The sequence below is a fragment of the Pleurodeles waltl genome, chromosome 4_1 (assembly GCF_031143425.1).
Source record: "Pleurodeles waltl isolate 20211129_DDA chromosome 4_1, aPleWal1.hap1.20221129, whole genome shotgun sequence".
NCBI lineage: Eukaryota > Metazoa > Chordata > Amphibia > Caudata > Salamandridae > Pleurodeles > Pleurodeles waltl.
Window position 1 is genome coordinate 758,386,637 of NC_090442.1, and position 26,402 is coordinate 758,413,038.

A 26,402-nucleotide genomic window follows, 5' to 3' on the forward strand; every position below is an offset into this window, starting at 1 on the left:
CCCCTAGGGGCCACCCTGTTGGGAGGAGATTTCAACGCTGTCCTCGATCCCAGTCTAGATGTATCAGGCGAGGTCACCACTAGCAGATCCACCCGGGCTTCGAGTCTCACGGGCTGGGCTGAGAGCCTCGGTCTCTGCGATATTTGGAGAGTTTGGCACCCTAGGGAGCATCAATACACACACACATCGGCCGCCCACCCGACACAATCCAGAATTGACATTGTATTTATGCCTGCCCTTGACGTTACCAGCGTCACAGGAACGGATATATTGCCCCATGGAGTCTCTGACCACGCACCAGTACGGGTCCAACTGGGAGAAGTGGACCCCTCCAAGCGCCCGATATGGTGCCTAAATGCTTGGTATTTGCAGGACAACGACTACACCCTCGAGATTAGAAACCATCTCACTCAATATTTTGAAATGAACCTGGGTTCAGTCCGATCAGCAGGCACACTATGGGCCGCGGGTAAGGCCACCCTCAGAGGACATGCCAAACACCTTCTTCGTGTCCGTGAACGCGTACGAAACTCAAAAGTGTCGGAATTGGAGGCTAAGGCGCTAAGCCTGGAACACCAACACAGGACTTCCCAGTCAGCCTCCAGTTTGAGACACCTCACCATGGTCAGGGACGAAATTAAACACCTAGGGGGTCATTCTGACCCTGGCGGTCAGTGACCGCCAGGGTCACCGACCACGGGAGCACCGCCAACAGGCTGGCGGTGCTCCGTCGAGCATTCTGACCGCGGCGGTTCAGCCGCGGTCAGAAACGGAAAGTCGGCGGTCTCCCGCCGACTTTCCGCTGCTCGGGAGAATCCTCCATGGCGGCGGAGCGCGCTCCGCCGCCATGGGGATTCTGACACCGCCTACCGCCATCCTGTTCCTGGCGGGTCTCATGGTGTGGCATGGGCACTGCAGGGGCCCCCGTAAGAGGGCCCCACTGTGTATTTCAGTGTCTGCAATGCAGACACTGAAATACGTGACGGGTGCAAACTGCACCCGTCGCACATACCCACTCCGCCGGCTCCATTCGGAGCCGGCTTCCTCGTGGGGAGGGGTTTAACGCTGGGCTGGCGGGCGGCCTCCTGGCGGTCGCCCGCCAGCCCAGCGGGAAAGCCTGAATGGCCTCCGCGGTCTTTCGACCACGGAGCGGCCATATGGCGGTTGCCGCGAGGCGGGCGGCTACCGCCGCCCGCCTCTATCGGAATCACCCCCCTAGTGTTAGACTCGGCAAAACATATCTGGAGGGCCTCAACCGCCCGAGTATATGGATGGGGGGATAAGAATGGGAAACTATTACACTGGCTGGCTACTCGGCCTCTGGCTAATAGAGCCATTCCCGAAATCATGGAAGAGTCAGGCTCCCTTTCTAAAACACCTACCGAAATCGCACGAAGCTTCGCCTCCTACTACGCTCGTCTATACGCAGAACACCCGCTTCCGAGAAAGAGTCCCCTCTCCTAAACGAAATAACTCTTCCCAGAATCTCCCTAGAGACACGAAATAGGCTTGACGAACCCCTTAATCTCACTGAGATTGCAAACGCAATCACCTGCCTGGCATCGGGCAAGACCCCAGGGCCGGGCGGACTCCCAGCAGAGTTATATAGCAAATGTGGCGATATCCTCAGCCCTCACCTACTTGAAATGTACGCGGAGGCCGAAAGGCAGGGCCACTTTCCAGACGAGATTGTTCAAGCCACAATTGTGGTGATTCCTAAGACACAACCCCCGTCAATACACTGCTCGGCATACCGGCCCATCTCGCTGCTAAATATGGAGATCAAAATACTGTCCTCAATCCTGGCCTCCAGACTGAGGGAGGCTATGCCCGCGTTGGTACACCCTGATCAGTGCGGCTTTATGCCTACCCGTGGCACTAGGCGCTGCATCAGACGGCTACACCTAGCCCTAGCACACCGCGGGACCCACTCACGTAATCCCTTGGCATTACTCTTACTTGATTTTGAAAAAGCTTTTGACACGGTTGACTGGTCCTATCTTGATCAGGTTCTACAAAGAAATGGACTTGGGGCTAAATTCTGTGGACTAGTTAAATTGCTTTATTCTAACCCGACGGCCCGAGTACAAGCGAATGGGGTGGTTTCTGATTCCTTCCCTATTAGCCGCGGCACTCGACAAGGGTGCCCACTATCCCCTCTGCTCTTTGCTTTAGTGATCGAACCCTTGGCGATACTATTATGCGGAGATCCTTTGATTGAGGGTTGGCCCTGGCCCAACTGCGAAGAGGACCGGGTGGCGCTTTACGCGGATGATGTCCTGCTATACATCTCCAACCCAAGCACGAGTGGTCCCCGCGTTTTATACATATTGAACCTCTTCGCAGAGGCTTCGGGACTGACTCTAAACCCCAGTAAATCCTTGCTGGTTCCCCTCCATCGATGTCAAGACTGTGTGGACTGGCAACATACCATCCCAGTGAGAAGAAATAGCTTTAAATACTTAGGAGTACACGTCGCACTACTCCCAGAGCTAACCTGGGAACTTAATATTACACCTCTGATCAGAAGAATTAGAACTGACCTTCAACGTTGGAGAACCCTCCCTCTCAACCTTCTGGGTAGAATAGCTCTTTACAAGATGATAGTCCTCCCCAGACTTCTTTATCTTCTACAGAACTTCCCACATCCCATCCCAATGAAATGGCTCTGGGAGTTGGACGGGTTAGCACACCAGTTCATGTGGAATGACGCCCGTCCACGACTGGTACTTATCACTTGCCAGAGGGACGTCCTTGACGGGGGATTGGGCATGTCCAATATTTATTATTACCATCTGGCAACACACCTACACGTGATTAATGATTGGATGAGGGGTGGATGGTCAGACCCGGCATACCGATTAGAACTCCAAACACTGAGTTATCCACGGATCTTCGACACCCTGTATGGAGGCCCGATTCCCCGAGATGTCCCAGATGTAACCAAGGTGGCCCTAGTGGGATGGCGGGCGGCCCAAAAGATGTCGGGATGGTGGGGGCGCCTCACTCAACAAATCCCGTTGTGGCATGGGAAACAGTTGACAGAGGTAGCGGGCCTAGAGGGTTTTCAAAAATGGGACAACATCGGCATATCCACACTGGGCGACATTTGGAGCGGGACACACATACGATCCTTTGAGGATCTCCAGAAATTATTCACATTAAACAAGACGCAATTTTATAAATATCTCCAACTCCGCCACGCCCTACAATCATATATGCAAACTGGAGACACCATACCGGAGTATAGCCCGATGGAGGCAAAGGTACTGATGGGGAGTCTAGGTAAAGGAGGTGTCTCTCAGATATACCGTACCCTGGTCACCTGCACACCCAGCTCCTTGGAGGGACTCCGCCAGAGGTGGGAAGGATGGGTGGGCCCCATAGAAGAGGGAGACTGGAGTGATGCACTGATGGCACCTCGCTCACTAACGATGACCTCACGCTTCCGTCAAATCCAGACCTACTATCTTCACGTAGCATACTTAACACCCACTAAATTGCACAGAGCGGGCCTCCGACCCACAGCTGGCTGCCCCCGATGCTCAAATCCCGCCGCCGACTTCTTTCATATGGTTTGGTCATGCCCGGTAATAACGATGTATTAGAAGGCAGTTCTGAATGACATCTCTGACGTCCTACAAGAGGAGATAGAGAGGACACCATTGTCCCCCCTACTGGGGATTATGGGAGATACTGGGCTGAGAAGAGCGGACCGGACCTTCCTTGGGGTGGCGTGTTTGGTGGCCAAGAGGGATATAATGGTGAACTGGAAAGCCAGGGGCGCCCCGGCTCTGACTAAGTGGAGACGTGGGGTGGACTGGTGTGCGACGCAGGAAAAACTGGTTTATGAGGCTAGAGGCAGTCCAAATAAATATAATAGGATATGGGGGAAGTGGGAGGCCGCAACAAGTGCTTCTTCTGTATTACTGTGACCTATTGCCATAGAGGGCCGAGGGGGGTTCCCCTCCTTGTCTCTCCTAACTGGTTAATGTATAATTTACTAAGTTCAGTCTAACGAATCTGCGTGTAACTTTTTTCTCTCTTCTGTTGTTTATAATGTGTCACTGGAACAAGGGGTTTGACCAAAGCTGGTGCCCGTTGGCACCATGTTAAATGTTTGTATCATTTTGTTTGCAAAATAATAAAAATTACTTTATCAAAAACAGCTCTTATTACAACTATTATTATCAGTGACCCTCTTCGTCTATGATAAAAATGTATAACGACATCAAATTGATTTGGGGTAAATATTTAGCAAATAGTGACCAAATTTAAATTCATTTCCAGTACAGAAACTATAAACACTCCATTGGCAATAGTGATCTTTAAAAACTGCACTGGTCAATATCCCAAATCAATAAGTCGTTATGCACGCTCTCATGGGTTTGACTGCCAGCAAAACCATACTGAGATGAATAGGAGAAATTATTGGTATCTATCTAAACCATTCTACTGTGCTTCAACTGATTATCTAGTGAACTATTTAAAATTGATGGTAATTTCTTGTAATTATATAGCAAAAAGAATGACAGCAATTTAACATTTCAAATGTAATTGAAATCAGGATCAGGATTCTTAGGAATACATTTTGAAAAGAAATGGGATTATTAACATTCATAATATTATTTTTAAATTTGCATACTTGAATCCCAATTCTGTTTAACGGGATGAAAATCATAACCAACATGTAACAGATGAACACTGTTAGGAGTATAAGACTAACATTTAATTTCAATAGTAGGGATACCTTTATGTAATAATAAAGAACAATGTCTGTGTTGTATTTGCCAAATGCAGAGTACTAATGTATTTAGACCAAAATGACCAGGCAGCACCTCTATCACCATTTTCAGTTGTATCCTTCCCATGACTTTCATTGTTTGTCAGTAAGTCAGTACAAATTAAGGATGCTATGGGACATTGTGGGCATTTAAGAAATAAATCATACATCTTATTCGAAAGGTTATTAGTAGTTCATAATTATTTACTATATCAAAGACTTTTGGAAAGATTAGTCTTCAGAAATGTGAATGAAGCCTGTGGTATTATTGGTGGCTGGAAAAGGGTAAACGAATCTGCAAACTCTCATTCACATAGTCTGAGCAGTTTGTGTCTGTGCTTTCTTGGCGTTATTACCTTTTATAATGGTGGTTGGAAAAGGGTAGTATTTAGGCTTTTGAGACAATAAAAGAACATCATGAAATGAGAAGGATTGAATGAACATTGTTTTCTAAAATCACCTATAGAGGTACTCTTAAACCATTACTATCTGTAAACCAAAACCAAGTTTGGGGAAGAGAAAAAGGCATACGATAGCTAGATAGATAGATAGATAGATAGATAGATAGATAGATAGATAGATAGATAGATAGATAGATAGATAGATAGATAGATAGATAGATTTGTTGTTAAGACATTCGTTCATAAAAAAGCAGCACTTAATTTCCTATCTTTCAACAAACTAGAATTGAATCACCATCTTTTATTATTCTTTCCTTTTTAAAACTGGAAAAACAAGTGCATGATCTGACACCAGAATTGCAGCTATTTCAGAATTTTGAAACCATGTTCTAGAGAATAGAAAGATAAGTCAAAAGGGTTCAGATTATACAGTCTACATCTATCTGAAACAACTCTTTTTGCAACTAAACGTGAGAATTTGTTTCTTGCAGTTTACAGGGAATATATTTAAATGCTGACTTAACATAAACTAAGATGGATTCAAATCACCTCTCACAATCAAATTATCACTCAATTTTGAAGCATTCTGGTAATCTTTCTTCTTAAAGAGACACCAAATTTAGTTGAACTATAAATATTCAATGTTTCAGAGAACATTATTGTATTAGGAATCCATCTGCTATCAATATAATTTTCTTGTGCAATAGCCTCAAATATCAAGAATTTGTGACATAAAATAATCTCCTGATTTCAACATCTGACAACAAGGGTTTGTTGCCACTGGGAGGTGACAATTGCAGCATTCTTTATACTTCACTCATTGATCTATGTACTGTTGCCAGATTTGTTTTATGTTCAACACAGAGGGCCTGATGACGAACTTGGCAGATGAGATACTCCATCACAAATGTGACAAATTACCATCCGCCATATTACAAGTTCCATTATAGCCTGTGGAACTTGTAAAATGGCGGACGGGATATCTGTCACGTTTGTGACGGATTATCCTATCCGTCTAGGTCGCAATCAGGCCCTGAGTTGTGATGATGGTTTCACTGACTGTGTGACACTTTGAGACCGAAACATCGATGTTTCCTCCTCCTTAACTGTATTGATATCATTAATTGTGGCTGAGTCCACAGAATTGTAATAATATGGACATTTGATTGGAATTGTGAACCTGTGCAAGTTAAGAGGAGTCTACGTCCCCAGGAAAATCCTTGGAATAACACCATATGAACTATGTACCAAAAAAGAAGGCGGAGGCAAGTGGATACCACACTTAAACACACTAATGGGTAAATTATTACTGAAAATGTTGTGGTACTTGAGTCTTGAGGAACAGCCAACCTAGTCTTCAAAATCAGGAAACAAATTCCATGAACTAGAGGAAATTTGACTCAGCACCCACATAGAATCGATGCCCTTAGTAGTAAAGATAGCATACTTTCCAATTTAAGCTATAATTTGTACAGACTCCCAGAGCCTCTTACTTGATAAAACAGATTCTTTATTCATGATATTTCAATTGAAAACATTCCTGCTTCTTCTTTCATTTTTCTGTAGCCAACGCGTTTCATCCAAAAGGACATCTTCAGGGCTTGGTTTAGACAAGGTAGGATAAGGCTCGCCCTTTAGCCTTCGAATGGATCATTTCTTGTTACAAACTGCAAGCACTAACATTCACTGATTATTACTTTGGATCACTTGTGTACTGTTGCAATCTTTTCACTTATCAAAACAGTATTAAACGCTTCATGCAAACATATAAAAATCTGGGCTTGCCACTAACGTGCTGTGAAATACATGGTTCTTTTTTCAGAAGCATAGCACAATTTGAATCTTTTTTTAAAACATTCATTTTATTGCACACTACCCATTTTGATGGGAGACCATTATCCTACCTTGTCTAAATCTTCTTGAAGTTTGTAAACTTATGAGATAAGCGTCTACCCGAGCGTCAGCTTCCTTAACGTGAGCGGCATCTTTTGGACAGGCGTGACCTGCCGCGATTGCCTGCGTTCAGAAGTCTTGCTCATGCTCGTCAACATAGCAATTTCTCTCACTCACCAACTTAATGTTGGTGAGCCGAGAGAGACAGAAAACTCTGCTCTGAGTCCCTTTGCAGAGATTTCCTGAATTCTGCAGTCCTGGTGGAGCACATAGTGGGCAAAACTTCGCAAACTCCGTGGAGGAGTGGAATTTTTAGCCCACCTCTACTATTCAGTAGTAAAGTGTCCCGTATTAACATGGTCGAATTAGCGTGCTCATAATTGGAAATTTTAAGTTACCTATAAGTCTCTAGTATACGGTACATATTGTGTGGAGGGTCTGGAGATTGAATGCCACAAGTGCATTGCAACACCTAATGTGCCATCCACTGCTGTGCCAGTGCAAAAATGGCTTTATTAATAGCTTGACTATAGCAGTGTCAGAACTGCAATTCAATCTGTCAAAATAAACACCTTTGACAGGCAACCCCCCCTTTTTAAATATTAATAAGTCATCACAATGAAGGACTTGTAGCACACAATGCAGGGTGCATGATATTTAAAAGCAGGACAGGTAGAAATGTAATGTTAACACTACTGTCTTTACAGTGACTAGCATCCAAAAGGTATCTTCACAGTGGCAGTTTGGCTGTCCTTTGTAGAAAAAAGTAGAAACCAGAATACAAATTAGAATAATAATACTCTGTTACAAGAATGTGCTCAGCTACAAGAATAATTAAACAACTATTTATAATGATTACTAAATATCCAATTCAAAATTGAAGATAAATGAATGTGCTTTGTAACTAAATGGGGAGCACTGCTCAAGGTTTTGAAGAAAGGCCTAGCCCAGATCCCTCACGACGGAGGGCTATGGGTCTTTTGGACCTGAGGATAATGAGAGGAAATTAATGAATGATTAGTTGCTGTTGCTTTTCAGTTCAAATTTGCAAAAGAATGGTGTGGCAATCAGATCTGGGTGGGATGTGGGGAGGGGTTTTCACTTAATTTGGTACTTGTAACTTGGTGGTACTCTGAATGTCAACAATACCAAATTAATAAAATGCTTACTTGAAAAAACAGTTCATTAAGGAAGTCAGAATTTTTATAAATATTCATGAAAAGTAATTCTTTGAAATTCACCATTTCCCTGCCTCAAGTTCCTGAAGGCTATGATGCATTGTTACTACAGCACCCTCTAACCAGTAATAGTAATTAGCCTTGGATAAGTATTTGGAGTATATGCATATATTTTGCTATCCTGCTGTAGCTCCTATATTATGGAAACTTTGTACGTGCACTATAAACTGTAAGATCCAATTAATATTGGATTTAATAGATTGAGATCCTTTGCGTTAACTTGGCAGATGCCGAGTCTTTGTGTCCAAAGGTAGTGCATAATGAAACAACTCCATGTTCTGAACTGTGAAAAGGTAATACCAAGTACCCTAATGGTCCATATCCATCTTATTGATAACAAAATTGTAATTTTCCTGTCCAAAGGGGGACTTTCTTCACAAGTCACATCTCGATATGAAACTCTGACTTTCCTTGCTGAAGTACAGATGTTTCATGATATGAGGTTTAAAACAGTCTAGCTTTAGCTTTCACTAGCAACAACAAATACGTTCTTGGTTTGCAAAGTTTGCCTGTGTTTCTTAGCATACATATATTTTGTGCATCTCTTTACTACACTGTAAAAAGAATTTGCAAATTGAATTGTGTGTAATGTGCATACATTTTTGCACAGCATTTAATCCAACCCCTGTTAGCTTAGAAAACATCTTGTTATAAGACATTCTCAGTGCAAGCCCAACCTCTACAATCCTAGAAAACAATCAACTAATGGTTTCTGATATAAGCATGCCAAAAATACAGATACTTGTTCTCCCTATACAATCTCATTTCTGCCCTAGTCTACCTACAAACACTCAGCAGCCTGAGACGCTATATGATGGAAATCAAATGAATACATTATAAGTCTTACATCTTTCAACAAGATGGCAACAACCAATGTGAATTTATTTTTAAATAAGTCTATATCCATAATATTGTGTTGGTGAGAAGCATAGCCTATGGCATCCTGCACTGAAGCAATTGTGTCCCAACCAGAAAGGGGCATATTATAGATGTGGAATGGAAAGAAGAGATGAATATTATTTTGGGCTTAATTTATTGTTTTGTTGTTAGCTCACTATCTATTGAGGTGGGGGAGGACTTTACATCCACCACCCTGACGGACTACCAACTTTCATACTGTGAAATCACCAACCGCCCAGTGGTGCTTACTGTGACCTTACATGAGCCATTGCCACATCAATTTTTGGAAGGCATGGAATGTTTGACAGTGGCTATCATTTTACAGCTGGACGCTCATCAAACTTTTCTGTTTTTCCAAAAGAAACTCCTAAAAAAAAGAGTTCATTTTTGAAAAAATATAATACTAATTACCCTCAAACACTGGGAGTTTTCTCTCAGGGTGCAAGAGTAATTAATATATATTTTTCTCTTTGTTCAGGACCACCAGATTTTTTAACACAATCCCCCAAAAAAACCAATTAATTGCACAGTCCAGTCTAAATAGGGCAGGCAGTTTGATTTTCTTAAACCACTGCATCTTTTCCATCAGGCTGTCCACCTGACTCAGAATAGAGTGGGTGGACCAAGGATTTGATGGAGAGAGTACTTGTTTGTGGTGGAGTACCATGTCCACCAATCTATAAATCAGGCCCTTTGTCCCTCATGTCACACCTGACCATCCACCATAGTAGGTGGTAGTTCTAAAAGCTGTTTTTAAAGCTTAGGATGGTGAAGACACTAGTTTGTACCAGATCCACAGATAAAAACATCTGTAAGTCCTAAGTCTTATGACAGTTTTTTTGTCCAGGGTACAAGAGGGTAACAGTTTAGGCCCTTAGACAGAATGTCCTATTTGCTTCTTTTCTTCTACAGGTCCAGAAAGTGTTCTGAGGAGGATACTGTGGGTGCAACGTAAATGCCTGGTACCAGCATGTGGGAGGGGTGACTCCTGTTCCCTCTCTAACCAAAGGGTAAAGGTTTCCAGGGCCAACCCTACCCATTTTTGCAGTGCTTCATATGTGTGCTCTTCTGTGAATAATCCTACAGTGCCCCTCTCTGCCTAAATCCAAGTTGGTGAAACCATTGTTCCCTTGTGCAGGGACTGTGTGTTCTCCCTATGAAAATGAACACCCCTCCTCTGTTGTCACACTAAACCAGTTCTCCAGGCAAATCCTCCTCTACTGGCACTAGTGCTTGTTTGTATGGGAGAACAAAGAGGTGTTGTGCCACGTTTCAGCTAACATTTGCTTATGACAGGTTAGACCTCTCAGACGTTAACCAGGTTCCTAGGCACACACCTGATGATCATCCTGCCAGAGGAACAGAACACCTCCTTACCCCCAATGCCTTTGTCTTAGTTCTAAGTGAAAGTTAACACCTAGGGGGTCAGTTCCTGGTTGATACTTGATACTAATGCAAATAGGCCTCCAGAGGATATAGGCGGGGAAAATATACCTTTCTAAAAGTAGCTTTTAAAAAAAAATATTTATTATAAATCTGACTTTACTAGCAAATTGTGCTTCTAACACCATTTCAGAAAAATCAAAAAATTTAATTTGAGCTATTTTCTAGGCGTAGATAAAATTAAATTTAATATTATATCCCAAATCTTTCCTGTAGAACAGCCAAACCTGGTAAAGCGGCAATAACTTTTGGGACATTTTCACTTTAAGAATATGTGTAACATTAACATTTGACATGTCTTACTTTTAAATACCATGCATCCTGCTTTGTGGGCAGTAAGACCTAATGAGGGGGACTTAATAACATTTAAAAGGAACGTACAGGTCTTTCAAAAAGGGTTATTTAGACAGGTTGATTTTGCAGTTTTGAATCTGCACAGCAAAGCTACACGTGGTAAGCCTACAGCCATGTTTACACTGTCACTGTAGTGGATGGAACAATGGGTGATGTAGTTAACTGGTGACATTTAACTTACAGGCTCTGGATACACTTTTGTCCCATGTACTAAGAACTTACAGGTAAAGTAAGTATGCCAATAAGGGGTATGTCAAGTTCATTACATTGAAAGGGGATGCACAGGCACTTTACCTCTGCGTGGCAGAGTTTTTACAGCCAGTAAAAACAGTCAAGGCAAATATCTGGGGGCACATATGCAAATGATGGTAATTTCCAGCAGTGACAAACTCACATGGCCTTATATACCTTTGCACCAGGAAATTCTGACCAGTATCTGCTAGTCTTCTTTATACTTTAAGACATTGTCAGTCAGTTGGCATTTTTCACCAGCAACTAAAGGCCCTTTTTGCCCAATTGCAGGTATTGTATAGGTTGTAAACAGCGCCCAGAGACAATTAGTCGGTTAGGTAAACTATGCTAGTGAATTGATTCATTCAAAAACATCAGCAAAAAGATTCTCCCTGAGTTGCTCCTTGAGCCCTGATAAATGGACAGTCTCCAGTAAGTCCCCCAGTTCGTTCTTTTTCAGAGATGTCTTCATAATATGTGCCTAAATTACTCAAGAATAGGCCTTAACGAAACAAAAGTGGCGTAAACTTACAAAATATATTTATATGTTGTAAGTTTCAGCCGCTTTTGCATCAAAAAATGATGCAAAGGCATCGCTAACGTTTCATAAACCAGGCCTTAAAGGTCAGCTGACAAATTACCTCAAACAAATGAGACGGGGTTTGACCTCTGGGTTGTCTGGCCTCTGCCCGGGAGCAAAGAAATAGACAAAGGACATCAATTCCTTGTCCGTTTAATGTCCTCATTTCTTAAATTGGGTATCATTTTGGCCATTAGAATGCCCAAAACTTTCTGCAACTGAAATGCAATAGTAAAGCAGTTGCGAAAAGCGACAGGTAGAAAGCAATGCTTTCCTCAAGGGTATTCAGTCAATATATTTTACTACCCCGCTTAAAAGACAATCACATCCACTTCTTCCCAGGGTGAATAAAAGGATGGCATGCTGGCATGCTTTATAACCAGTCGTATGTCGCCAGCTCAGAAATCTGTACTGCAAGTGACAGATGTTTCTAGACTGAAGCGCCCAGAACCTATTACTCGCCAAACTGCTCAGTATTCAAGCACAATCCAGTCATATCTTTTTTGAGTTTTCATTGGAACATCGATTTCAGAGCTTGTGCATATAGTCCAGCGCTTTGGAAATATTAAAGCCTCGATGTTCTTTCTATTGGCAGTTTCAGTTTTTGTCACATCGTCGATGTTTTGCAAACTTTCTCAGTTTCACACTTCATGAAAGTTGCGGGAATTCCTGGTTTAAATTCTTCTTGTCTACAAGCATCGCGAGATAATTTTGACTATGTTGGTTGCAGAGTATTTCTATATACAATGAAGTGAAAGTGCAAATCTCTAGTTTAAGAGTCATTTGAGAATAGATACAGGGCACAGAAGCAATTGAGAATGCTGACCACACCTTGTGCTTTCTGTTTTGCATCAGTCTCTAGCTCTATTGCACTATGTGTTGATTTTTACTTCAAAAGCTAGCTATATAGCTTGATACCGACTTGTGCAGCCCACACTGAATTTGCTGCATTACCTCTTTGCACTAGTGCATCACATAATGGCTCTTTTGTATCACCACCTTGCTTAGTGCATCACATACCGTCTGTATTGCACCACATACTGGATTTATTGAATCACAATCTTGAGGTACTGCACCACATACTGTCGATCTGTTGCATAACACACTGCCTCCAGTGCCTCACATACTGATTATGACATGACATACTGACTCATCAATTACATACTCCTCACATACTCATACTCTACTGCATTACACTCTTACTCTATTGCATCGTGCACTGGTTCTGTTTTCTCACTTACTGATTACTACACTACACAATGGCACACTATAGCATCACACACTGACTATTGTTTCCATGAGGTCCAGTGCATCACCTACTGACTAAGGATCTCACACTGAGTTTACTGCACCTTGTGCCCATATGGAAAGCTCCATCGTCCACTTTGAGGGGTGAGCAGTCTTCTATGGCAGCTGAATTGTTTGAAAACATCAAGCTAAGCATCAGCTAAACTGGAATGTATGTGTCAGCATAACAGGATTTTTTAAACTGACTTGCAGAAGAAAATCTATTTTTTAACTAACTATTCAATGGTCCGTTGGGCCGTTTGCGATCGCAAAAATGTTTGATACATCTGGCCTGAAAAGTTTACTTCCGTGGGACCACTGCCTGCTCTGAAAATATGTGTTTACATGCATTCACAAAGGGGAAGGGGTCCCTTGGGGACGCCTTCCCTTTTGAGAAAGTGTTAGCACCAATTTGTGACTGGTGCTAACTGCGATTGTTTTGTGACCGCATTTGCACATTCACAGTCACAAAACAATCATACATTGGACTGCGACTCAGAATTAGGAAGAGAATCCCCCTTCCTAATTGCGAAGTGCACACCCTTTTTGTGATTCGGTAAATAGATTACCGAATCGCAAAATACGGTCTGTACATACCAAAATGTTTTTTTCCTGTTACAAACGGTCCCATTCTGCGAATCAGCCCGTTTGCAACAGGAAAAATTGTACGTACATCTGGCCCTAAATGCAAATAGGTAAGACTTGCTACTACCATTTCATCCAAGGGATTCAAGTCTCTATGCAATAACAAAAACCACAGCAATAAAGTTTGTTTTCACAAGAGGAGAGCGCCTCCACAGATAAAAGGGTGGCGAGGTCAGTAACAGGATCTCCTCAACCATCCATAGATTTCCTGTTTCTAACCAACATTTGAAGGAAACAACACACAGTATAAAAGACATCAGGACTGATTAGCAACTGTAAATACAGTAAAGCATCTTTACATTTCTGAAAGGCAAGAGGTTTCAAAACGTGTTTGAGACAGCACAAAAAATGTTTATAGAATTTACAAAAAATCATAAAATTGAGCTGTGGTTGTTCAGCCGACCCATCACAAGGACAGGCCGGTAAGATGGTCCTCCAAAGCTTTATCCCCTCAGAATAACACACAGAAGACGACATATTGTGCCTGTCCTACATCTGGAGAGAATAGATCTTTCCCAGCGCTAGAATTCCTGATATAAATTAAGTGCCATCTCTCCCAGTGCTAAAAAAAATATAATAATTACTGATGTAGCACTTACTAAAAACCCCCCTCTATTCTTTGGGAGATACAAAATTCTGCATGATGAGACTTCACTAACTTCGTATCCAATTTATTTATGGTGTTCGGGGTGATAAACATTTCAGTGGGGCCAATATCGGTAAGTACATTTCTGATATATTTCAGCCAAGGAATTGTATGATCTAAAAAAAAAAAAGTCCCTATTAAAACTTTGTTATGAACTATACCAGAAGTTAACCCATTGCAAAATCAGAGCCAACTTAACTAAGTCAGAGACATATTACAAATTTAACTCCGTGTGCAAAATAAAATGGGAGCTATTTGGTGGGAGATTCAAAAGTCGTCTGCATATCGAATTTTCTTCCACCTGAATGGAGAAGGCATTATGGAACTCAGACGCCCCCGTCCATACATAGCTGTAGGGACATACTGCATACCTTACGAGTATGGTTAAAAAAGAGATCATGCTGCCCTACTTAGTTTCATATGAGCATTCCACAGAAAAGAGGAAACCCGATAACCCTAACCTGACCTGGGTTTAGTAACAATATATCATCAAGAAAAATGGTCTACAGGTCGGGATAAATTACATCATTATTTTAAAACACAGTGCTCAATACTGTCTTTATGGATTAATTACTTTCCAAAATTTCTTACAGCTATTTATATGCAAGGCAGACAATAACTCATTGGTGAATCTATACAAACTCCAAAATACTTACAAAACAAAATATTACACACATACAATTAGTACAAACAAATAGAGTTAAATTCACACATTCTTCTTGATTCAGTTAAGGCCAATATCTAGTTTCTCAAAGTCTTATGGCTGGCCAAACTGTCAGTAGAGGTTTGTGCCCAACAACCTTTCTTTATGAGATACTGGTGGTTACATTTTCAACATTCTGATTGTAATCCACTCTTTTGCGATGATTGGAAATTCGCATACAGCCAACTGTCTAATACCAATATATTTTTTAAGGTATTTTGCAGTGCGTATTCAATGGTTTTTGTGAAGCTGACTCCAATTACAGAACCCAATCTCGCCACTCTAAACGTCAACGTAAATGTAATTAATCCATAAAGACAGTATTGAGCACTGTGTTTTAAAATAATAATGTAATTTATCCCGACCTGTAGACCATTTTTCTTGATGATATATAGTTACATACGAGCAGCATTTACCAGAGGCTGCCAAGAGGCACCGGACTTGAAGATGACACCAGGGTAAGTATTATTCTGCACAGAATTCAGAGACAGATCTGTGATCTGTAGGCACCTCACATTCCTCCTTCCAAGCCCACAAGCCATCATGTGGGATTTCCCATAATTTGTTGACAAGTCTAAGTTGACCATGAATAAAACAAAGGACTTAAACAAAATTCGTAGAGCACAGGAAGACCAAGGCATTATACAGCATCATCAACATATAATAATGCCGGGACATTAGCAATTTTCGCTACATCACTGGTAACTACAGACAAGTATGTAGTTTGTTCATTGATGTAAATAATAAAAAACAGAGGAGCCAAAATACACTGCTGATGCATACTGCTAGCTAAAGGGAAAATATCCGAAGTTTCCCCTGCACGGCCATAATTAATTCTGGACCCTATATTCTCATGCAGAGTGTGCAAGAAATTTTTCCAGAGACGTGAACTGCCAGATCTAACAAAGGCAGCCATAGCTTTGTCCTTTTCACACAATCTAATGCTGTGGGCAAATCCATAAAGGCCAGGTACAGTGTACAGCGCCTGGCAATGTTGTACTTACCCACAATCAAATTCAGGTTCAGGCATTGTTCTACTGTACCAAGTCCTAGACGAAAACCATACTTATCCGGGGATATCATTTTGTTAAGACTATTCGAAGATTGCAAGCTGTTAAAAATTGTTAAACAGATTAGTAAGCAAAGGTCTCAAAGCTCATTGTTACACTTCAGGAGTTCCATGGGTATCCCATCTGTCCCAGGAGCTTTACTATGCGAACTCTGCATGATAGCTTCCTCTACTTTCTCAAGGGAAGTCTTGAGTAGGGGAAGGGTTTGCGGACTTGCAGCAGATCATTCTGAGGCTCGTCCTTGGATGTCTGAAAAATGAAAGTGAAATGCTTAGTCCACTCCACACCGGGTATTTTACAGACTAGGAACTAACTGGGTGAAGCATTGAAGCATCCCTCTGGCAGAACCTATTAACGAAATCCCAAAACATTTTGCTATTGTTCTGTGGGGCTGCCAATTTTCAGTCAATCCCAGTATCTGTTATTTAAAAACCTGTTCATGTCCTTAAAGGTTCATTGGTATACCCTCCTAGCCTCTCGCACCTCCTTGACATCCCTTGCATCTTCAAAAAGATCCTTTCTTAAACGCTGGTTAGCCACAGAGTAAAACCCATCAAACCACTGTAAGCAATCTTGCACAAGGAAATCTATTTATATGGGGGTTTGTAGGGCTTGAATTATCACCTATGCCTCCAGGCACTGTGGAATGTGTCAGATGAAGAGGGCTACACAGTAGACAAAGAGAGCAATTAGGCTTTCAGGTGTTTTCAGCTCATAACCTGCAATGACTGAGGTAGATTTCAGTGACGGAAAAAGGAGGAGCAATAGATGCCAGGGTCTGTGTCCTTGTCTTCTGCGATTGCAGTTGGTGATTGTGCTTTCAAAGTCTGGGGGATTCAAGAGTTGCGGGGGCTTTTGGGGGCACAAAATCTAGGACACTGTGATGTGTGGGGCCCTCAATGGTCCTCAATCACCACTGATGCAGTGCGCTGACGAACCGTCCAGAGACCCATATCAATACCAACATTACAGCTGTTCCTCCTTGCCCCATGCCCACTGACTGTATTGTTCTTGTTCCCCACATTTGCATCGGGAGCACCATTGGCTGAGCTGGGCCAGTGGCAGAGACCGAGTATGTTAGACTGTGGACCTGCCCGATAGCAAGGTAGTGTGAAGCTCTTGGGGCTGCTTGCAGGTGACTTTACATTAGATTGTGTGTACTGCCTGCTAATATTGACTCTGTCTGGTTCCTGTTGATCCTGGAGCTGGTTCCTGTCAGAGGTCCCCAGTTACTAGCATGCATTGTTTGCTGTGGTTAGCAAACTTTCTCAGTTTGAAAGCATATCAGTCATTCAAGCTAGAAAACAGCCACTGTGGAGTGTGTGGAGACAAAAAAAGGAACTGTCTATTTTATATAGTAGCACCGCTGCAGCATTTACAGAAAGAAGCCATCAGTGACAGAAGCCTGGAGATTGTCTGGTCCCTCCAGTAGTTTGGAGTGCTGTGTCTCATCTGAGGGAATGTGGTGAGGCGAATCCTCTGCATAGAGGCAAAGTGTGTGGCAAGCAGCATGGTGGCACATCTTTTACACCTATATAGTGATCCAATGAGAAGAGTAGCCTGCACTATTCAGTGGAGTCCAGTTAAGGCCTACATGAGAGAACAGCATCACAGAACCAGCTGGTGTGCTTGTGCCCATGGTGCGAGGTCCTCCTCGTCCCAGAACATGCAGTCGGCCTTACCCCTGCATTGGCCTCTGGGGATAGGTAGACATCTTTTTATTCTAACAAATAAGGGTGTTGGTTGTGGTGACTTCAGGGCAGGGGCCAATAATCCATGTTGTGGGTTTGGTTTGGAACTTGTTGGTGCAACTTCCAAGTGATAAACCCCCAAAGTTATTAGGTTTAAGAAATTAATCTGGATAAATCACAAGCAACCACACAAGAATTAAGGCTAATAAGGCCTGCAATTATTTTCAGAGAAAAGGAAACATTTCTAAGCAAAGTATAAGGGATTATTAAATCCCTCGGGTGAACAGGGAAGATGGTTCAGATAAAAACGGTTGCTTTCAAAAGATAAAGATACTAAATCTTCTTTATCAGAATCCATAGAAAAAATTCTGTCCAAGTATTTCCTCCCAGAAAAAGATGGAAAGGTTGCCCAGCCAAATATTCCAGTGAATAATTCTGTTAAAGCAAGCAGCTATGTAAGGCCCCAAAAAAGTATGAATATTACTGGCTCTTTCAGCCTTTAAGAGGGCACTCCAGGTCGCACACTACCATGTTAGCTATGATTACTTGGGCTAATGTTGAATACTTCAATAGGCTCAGGCCTCATATCTGAGTGAGAAAACTCTATGCTGTCAGAATTACAAGAAATTATAGTTGATGCTTCAATGAGCCAAGGTAAATGGAGTCCTAGTGAATTTTTTATTTATTTCTAATTGTCTACGAGCGAAAATATAATTCCAACAATGTCATCAGCCCAATTGGATGTAATTGTGCTTATGCAAGAGATCTTAAAGGGAAATTTGGATGTACTGGTTCTGCTAAATAAAAACAAAAAGTCTCATGCATCCTTATTGAATAATAAAAATTGGAAATTACGAAAGGTGAACATTTGTCTACACACTTTTATAAGACCAGTAAACGAGGTCCTTGACAACTTGCATAATAACACATCAACAAATTTGATATAAGAGCAAAACCTGGATGTCAATAAGGCCCTAGGTGATATATCTAATAAATATGTAGGTGGAAAGGGAACGTAATATATCCCCTAGAGGCCAATGTTGGTTAAACACAGACTTTATAATAGTGGGTATTTGGAAATCTCCTTAAATGTCAGTCTGTCCCAGTAGGGAAATCAAAGAAAATTGCATCAGCAAAGGCAAAGGGAAATAAAGAAAAGAACCAATGCCCAAAAAGCAGAAGAGAAGAACAAAAAATGGGTCAAAGGATTAGACTATGGTGCCACTTTTTAAAAGGACTCACATAGGCAACCGTGCAGTCACAGTAGAAAATGAAAAGAATGTAAGTGATCAAAAACTGACACAAACAATGTCTGGGCCTAAATGTATCAACCTTTCTGGTCGAAAGAAAAACAACCAGCCACAATTGTTACGACTCAGTCGTTCCATTTCCAGGGGGTGCTGTAAGGGGACTGTCAGAAGCCTGGGAATCACCTTGAACACCTATCTAGAGTCCCTTGCTGACTCCTGTTTGTTTCTCTTTTTTCCATGGTACACTTGTGTAGGACTACATTTGCTTCTTGGGACTGCAAATACCATAATGCACAGCTTGGTAGTCAGGAAAACCCGGATTCTGTTTCCCATTGTTTTCAATGGGAGAAGTCCAGTTGCTCCTTTTCACTGGATCCTCTCCTCCAGGATGCAAGTGTCCGAAACCACACACACCTGAAACCTCTCCTGTACAGCCCAGCTTGGAACTGCTTATAAGCAGCCATTTCCTCAAGCTCCCCGTCGTGCATCGGACTTCAATTCCTTTGTGTTACAGACCCCTTGTCGGATGGTGTTCCAGTTTTGTTCCTGTTCTGTTCCAGCCTGATCCTTTTTCCTGTTTCTCTGCCCTGCTCCTGATTTTTCCAGCCAGAGTCTGCTCCCTATTTCTTAGCCTTGTACCTGTTTGTTTCTTCCAAAGCCTGCTCCCTGTTTCTCTGCCCTGCTCCTGCTTTGTTTCAGCCTGAACCTTCTCTCTGTTTCCCAGTCCTGTTTACTGCTCATTTCCTACTCCCTGTATTCCAGTCCTGTCCTTGCCTGTTCCAGCCAGAGCCTGTTCTCAGTTTCCCAGTCCTGTCTCTGTCTGTCCCAGACAGAAGTTTGCGCCCTGTTTTCAAGTCCTAGTCCCGCCTTTGCTTCAGCCTGAGCCTGTTCCTAGTTCTTGCCTCTGCCTCTTTGTTTGTTCCCTTCTGTTTCTGTTTCTTCTTGGTTCTTTGTGTCTGGTAAGTGTTCTATCAGTCTTCACCAGTGTATACGTGTCCTCCTGTGTACTGGGGTTGGCTCCTGGTTTCCAGGAGGCAATTCCAGCCCCCATCCTTGTCCAGTGTTATACGTTGTATATCGTGCCTAACAGTGACAGTGTGCTATTGCTGTTTTCTCAGGAATCGCCACTGTGTTTCCAGCTGGACCCACAAGAGCGTGTCCTGTGTATGTAAGTACTATCCTTGTTTGTGCTCTAGGGTCCAGAGACAGAATCACTTCTGCCGCCTCCTTTCTATGGGGCTGGCAGGGTGACTATCTGTAAGAGCAAACTGCACAGAGGCATTGAGATTCCCTGTCACTGTGGGAGGTTCTGCGCCTTACTCTGTGTACAACCCCAGCGTGTTTGTCCACTGGTAATCTGTTTCCTGTTTGTTCGCACAAGGGTTGCTCTGCTTTTACTTTCCTGTTTCCTGTGCCTATCCATAGCTGTCCTTTCCGTGTATGCCTTTAGCTGCTCCTCTGCCCCAGTGTACTACCTCTTTAGGATATTCGGTGACCTCAAGGGGTGTCCCAACCAAAGTCCTGATCAGACCCGCCCGAAACCGTGACAACAATAGTTAAAGATGCATTCTGAGAATGCATTTAACTATCATAAATGATCAAGCTCATATATACAGATACATGAGGAACATAGGCACTGTTCTCTGGTGTTTGATATCCTCCATAAAGATAAAAAAGCAAGGAACTCTGGCAACTAAATAGAGCAAAGCTCCTTTCCCTGTTCAAGCAAATCCCTGAAATGCCTCACATCAGGTCACCAGATGAAAAAACTGTGGGTTTTGTGACAAGCAGTGATGGGAGAGAATTAGCTAAAGTCGATTTCATTTCAATTTGGACTGCCAATACAGTCTGTAATGCAAAATAGAGTTCACATTCTTTGCCTGTGGGTGTAGGTACTCTTGCAAATCCACTAAATTGGCAGAACTATGAAGTGATGTCATCATGGAGGTTTGGTGGACAATCAAGTATGTTTTTATCAACAGCAGGATCTGAGGTATAATCATTTCAGTAATGAGAGTCAACGTGTTTCTAGTCAATGCAATATAACTAGAGAGAACTTAAGGATTGTGTTAACTTATGACAGACAATTAAATGAGGGTTGGCCCGCATACAAATAAACATTTCCCTTCCAAACATGTTTGTGATCAAAATGTACTGTGAACAATTCAGGAACCTCATGCACAGAGTAGCAGGTTCTCAAGGAGTCTAACATTCTGCATTTGGAATATTTATGGTTACCATCAGTGTGTAAGGTCAGGTTAACTTCAGTAGCTTTCAAATATATGCCATGTTATCCTCCTGTAGCAGACTTGGCTCCAAAAGAACTCAAATATTGGAGGTTTGGTATCTATATGTTAAACATTTTATTTAGCAGTGGAGGTAGATTATGTGGGGGTCTTTTATCAATGATATCCACAAGAGTTATAACAAAGGTAAAAATGATAGAAACTATAAGTATGTTTGCACAAATATCAATGGTTGAAATTCAGATGGATTAAAATCAAAGTGAAATTTTTATGTTAACCAGTGTATATCTTCATAAGGATATAACACCTGACCTGAGAGAGCTCCTGGAACTATTTGTAGCAAAACTGTCAACGCGAACTATGGAATACAGAGAGGGTACTGATATCAAAGCAGGATATTTTAATTTAAAAAATAACAAATAACATGAGATGAATTATTAAATATCTTCCTCACGCTAACTTTCCAGCTGTTGCCCCTTCGAATAATCCTACCATTATTAGTGATTGGCTGAGTTGAAGTGGTACAATAAACTAAAATGGTCATTCCACCCACAATAATCCGGCTGGTGCAACTTTTAGGCTTGGCACCCCTTTCATCCAATTTCTTTGTCTCTTGTAATGAATTTAAGCGACTGTGGGATTTTATTTTCATGCATCATGAGGAAAGTGACCATCGGATTTTACTGGGAACACTTATACTAAAGCAAGCAGGTGTAACAATAAAGAGTTTAATTTGAGATGTGGATTATCCTCGTTGACTGAGCACCTGCCTTGGGCCAAAGCACTTACAGCTGCTTAAGTAATTTCAACTTTCCCAGCCTCCGAGTAATAACTTTAATTCCTTTCTGAATACACTTGACTGGTTCGCAACATTTACAGAAAATTTACTCACATGTGTTTGGAAATTTCCGCCATCAGCAGGAAAAGTAAGGAATAGCCTCATCAGTAAACACAATCAGAAGTGGTTTGATGAAGAGTGGGGAGAGCTAAAGCAAATGCTATGGAAATTATAATGTTCCTTGCCTCAATGGAAGTTAATGGCTATTGGATTAAAGATAGATAAATAGATAAATAGAAGCACTATATTAGAAGAAAGAAACTGGCTTTTGCAAAAACATTTGAATGAAATATTGAATGTTTTAAAAGCAGGGTATCAAAAAGGATATTGGGGACTGGTGAATAATTTGGTGTACACACATGCAGTAGCACCTTCCTACATGAGATCAGAAGACGACTGGTTATCACATGTATATAATATTTACGGGTCTCCTTCATAAAGTCTCAAGAAAATAACGACAGTATTGACACAGCTATACTTGAGTTATTTACCAAAGAGCAAATTAAAAGTACAATACCTGAGATCAAATTTTGTAGGACCGCCGACCCTGATAATATCTCTGCAAATAACCTAGAAAATAACATTGATTGGTACTCTGATAATAAACCTGCACATTTCCTAAAAATTAACATTGTTTGGTGGGCACGAACTGGTTTTATTCCATAGGCTGTGCGGGATACCACCTTCGATAAGGTGGCTAGAGGGGCCTGTGGGGCAAACTACATACTTTGAATGCCCTGAGGGGTGTGTTGCATACCTTAAATTGGACCCAGGTGAAGATGGATTAGTTGGGCCAGCCTATTAGAATGTCAGAAATAATAATGGTTTATGTTAAGGATGTGTGTTAGCCATTATTCTTTTTAGCCTCTGGGTACTAGATCCTCCAACATCCTTAAATAATTCAAACTCTTTTTCCATTAACAAGGGAGTGACTTCCATCCCTTTTTTTATCTATGCTGACAATCTTGTCATCTTAGATTACACCCCGAGAGGCTTTCATAAGAATCTAATATATTGTATGTCAAACCACCAGAATATCTTTTTAGATAAGATAAAAGTGTTGTTCTTTGATAAAAGAGTATCTAATTTTATTTGGTATATAGATAATTTGAAAGTGGAAAATGTTAAAACATAAAAATCTAGTGTTACATTTTAATGCTAATTTAAATTGGAATGGACAATTGAAGAGAATAAAATCTAGAGCTTTATTAAAGGCTGGTTCCCTGGTGAATTTAATGATAATCATGGAAGATTAATACAAAAAAGGGGGGAGGAGACAGGGAGATTATCAGTCCAGTGTACAGCCTCCCAACATAACTTGTAAAAATCCTAAAGTATACTGTTCCCTAAAGAACCAAAAGCAAATGCGAAAACACAGGGGGACTATTTTCTCAGGAGCAAAGAGAGCCCTCACACATCCATTAGGATGTCAAGCATCATCACTGGGCAAGCTCCTCATCAGACCGTTAATGCAATGTCTGACGGGCACCCCTTCGGAGAGGGGTGCTCTTAACCGGAATTCTTAAAGTTAAGCTGTGCCAGAGATGGATACATTTAGTAACGAAGGTGAGGAGAGAAAATATACAACAAATAAAATTAGCTCTAAACCCAAGCCATCACAAATTAATGTATCAGAAACAGGTTTAGGCTCAGATTAAAAATAACCGTAGTGCTTAAAGAGATAATGTTCCTATGCACTCACACTAAATACGTTAGGGGGGGAAGAAGGACACTGTCCTAACTCCTGTACTCTATGGTCAACATGTTTCGCATCTCAATGGCCACCAAGGATGCAGTGATGCTTCATCAGGACCAACACATCTCCACAACTTCTCCTCTAGATATCATATATACCCAAACATACTTAGTGTGAGTGCATAGGAACATTATCTCTTTAGGCACTCCGGTTATTTTTAATCTTAGCCTAAACCTGTTTCTGATACATTAAATTATGATGGCTTGGGTTAGAGCTCATTTTATTTGTTGTATATTTTCTCTCCTCACCTTTGTTACTAAATGTATCCATCTCCGGCACAGCTTAACTTTAAGAATTCCGGTTAAGAGCACCCCTCTCCGAAGGGGTGCCCGTCAGACATTGCAGCACCGGTCTGACAAGGAGCTTGAACAGTGATGATGCTTGACATCCTAATGGATACGTGAGGGCTCTCTTTGCTCCTGAGAAAATAGTCCCCCTGTGTTTTCGCATTTGCTTTTGGTTCGTTAGGGAACAGTGTACTTTATGATTTTTACAAGTTATGTTGGGAGGCTGTACACTGGACCAATAATCTCCCTGTCCCCCCCTTTTTTTTGTATTAATACTAGCACAGCCGCTAAGCTGTGGGACTGTTTCACTCCCTTGTGAAGCTTTTGACCCGATTATTCTCCTAAAATGACTGATTTTCAGGGTCTGAGTTTTGATGATGAGGTGGTGTCTGCGATATTACAGACCCCCTCTATCCTTGCCTGCGAAGGATCAGGTCCTTCTGGCAGCCTGAAAGAAGGGTGGGATAAATTATCCTCCCTCAAACGTGAACTGATTAAAACCATTATGCACTGCACCATCATGACAGAATATTTAAGAGCCAACATTGCCCCTACTGGCTAACTAGCTTCCAACATGCCTAGAATCTTTCTACAAGATTTTGCATTCAGGAAGGACTGGGCCCAAGTTGCATGGAAATGTATGAGGAACTGGCTAGTACTCATCATTAAAACATCGAGATGGTTAGCAGAATCAATCACTGTACAGATCAACTTAGTTGAAAATACACTAAGGACTACAGTCACCTTGGCAGCATTTAAGAGTCGGTTGACCGAAATTAATTCCGAACTCAATGAGACCAAGGAATATTTAACACAACAAGAGATCACAAAACTTCAGAAACACATTAAGAACTTCAAGAGAGAGAAGGTCTATCCTTACATTAGAGAGGATTTTGAAACTGAGGCCCAATCTCGCTCCTCAGAAGAGTCCACCTCTTCCTTCAAAAAACCACAGAACTACAGTAGCAGCTCCTCATCAGATAAACTGTAAACTTTGCACTTGTATAGCACACTACTCACCCGTTAGGGTCTCAAGGCGCTGTACTCATACCGCTATGGAACCCCTCCTGGCTTTTCCCTGTGAGGTGCCCACTCCTGGGCACCCCTAGGGTGAAGCCAGGCATCCAAGCGCTGTTGGGGCCGTTGTGGAGATTAAGCAAGCTATTGCCCAGAGTTGCAGAGTGGAACTCATTAATTAGATTAGGCACCGAGGCAAGAATTATCTGGTCCAAGGGAATTGAGCCCAAGACCTGCCAAAGCGGGACTTGAACCCTGGTCTTGAGCCAGATCTCTGCTTCAGGATCTGCCACTCTAACCATTGTGCCACACTTCTCCATCGGATGGGTGGAGCACCGAAGAAAATGCTCCACAACCTTTTTTACAGTTTTCTGCAATAGCCTGTGAATCAGCAAATGTCCTGGGAGCCTCCATTCCCCCTCTTCCAACCACACCCTATGATGCCCTACATGCCTTACACGCCTTTTTTAAGCCGGGGCAGAGGAAGAGGCAGAAGGAGAGGAAGAGGCAGAAGGGTTCATTGGGACAAAGAGGAGCCCCAGATGGTGATCCGGAGTCAGGGCAAAAATCCACCTCCGAAAATCTAGTGGTTAATCTATCTAACCGACACCTTTCTCCGGATGAGACCAAAGCCCTTAATAGAGGCCTAGGTTTTGTACCTACACCAACTGAAGACCATTTCTGTTTGAACTGTGAACTCTACCAATATTTCAGAAAAATGTGCTTACATTTCTTTTTCAAGGACAAGCCTAGTACTCCCAGGGAGAGGACTCTGGTTTAAAAAAAACATTTTTCTTTGTACCTCCTCCACAGAATATCCTGTGTGCGGTTTTGGCATTTGAAAAGGCGGTCATGTCTGATCTTAGTAACCTGTGCCCCAAATGTTCCTTTGTCAATATCACTACATCTGAAAGGCAGGCCCTTAAGACTTTGGCATTTGACCCCAGTATAGTGATTAAACCAGCTGACAAAGGGGGTGCCATAGTCATGATGAATCTGGAGGAATACAGACTAGAATGTATCCGCCTTTTGAGTGACACCTCTTTCTATGCTCCCATTTCTAACGATCCGACTGGACGTTTACAAACTCAAATAAGAGGCATAATTGAGGAAGCTCGCAATAATTCATGAATCTCACCCAAA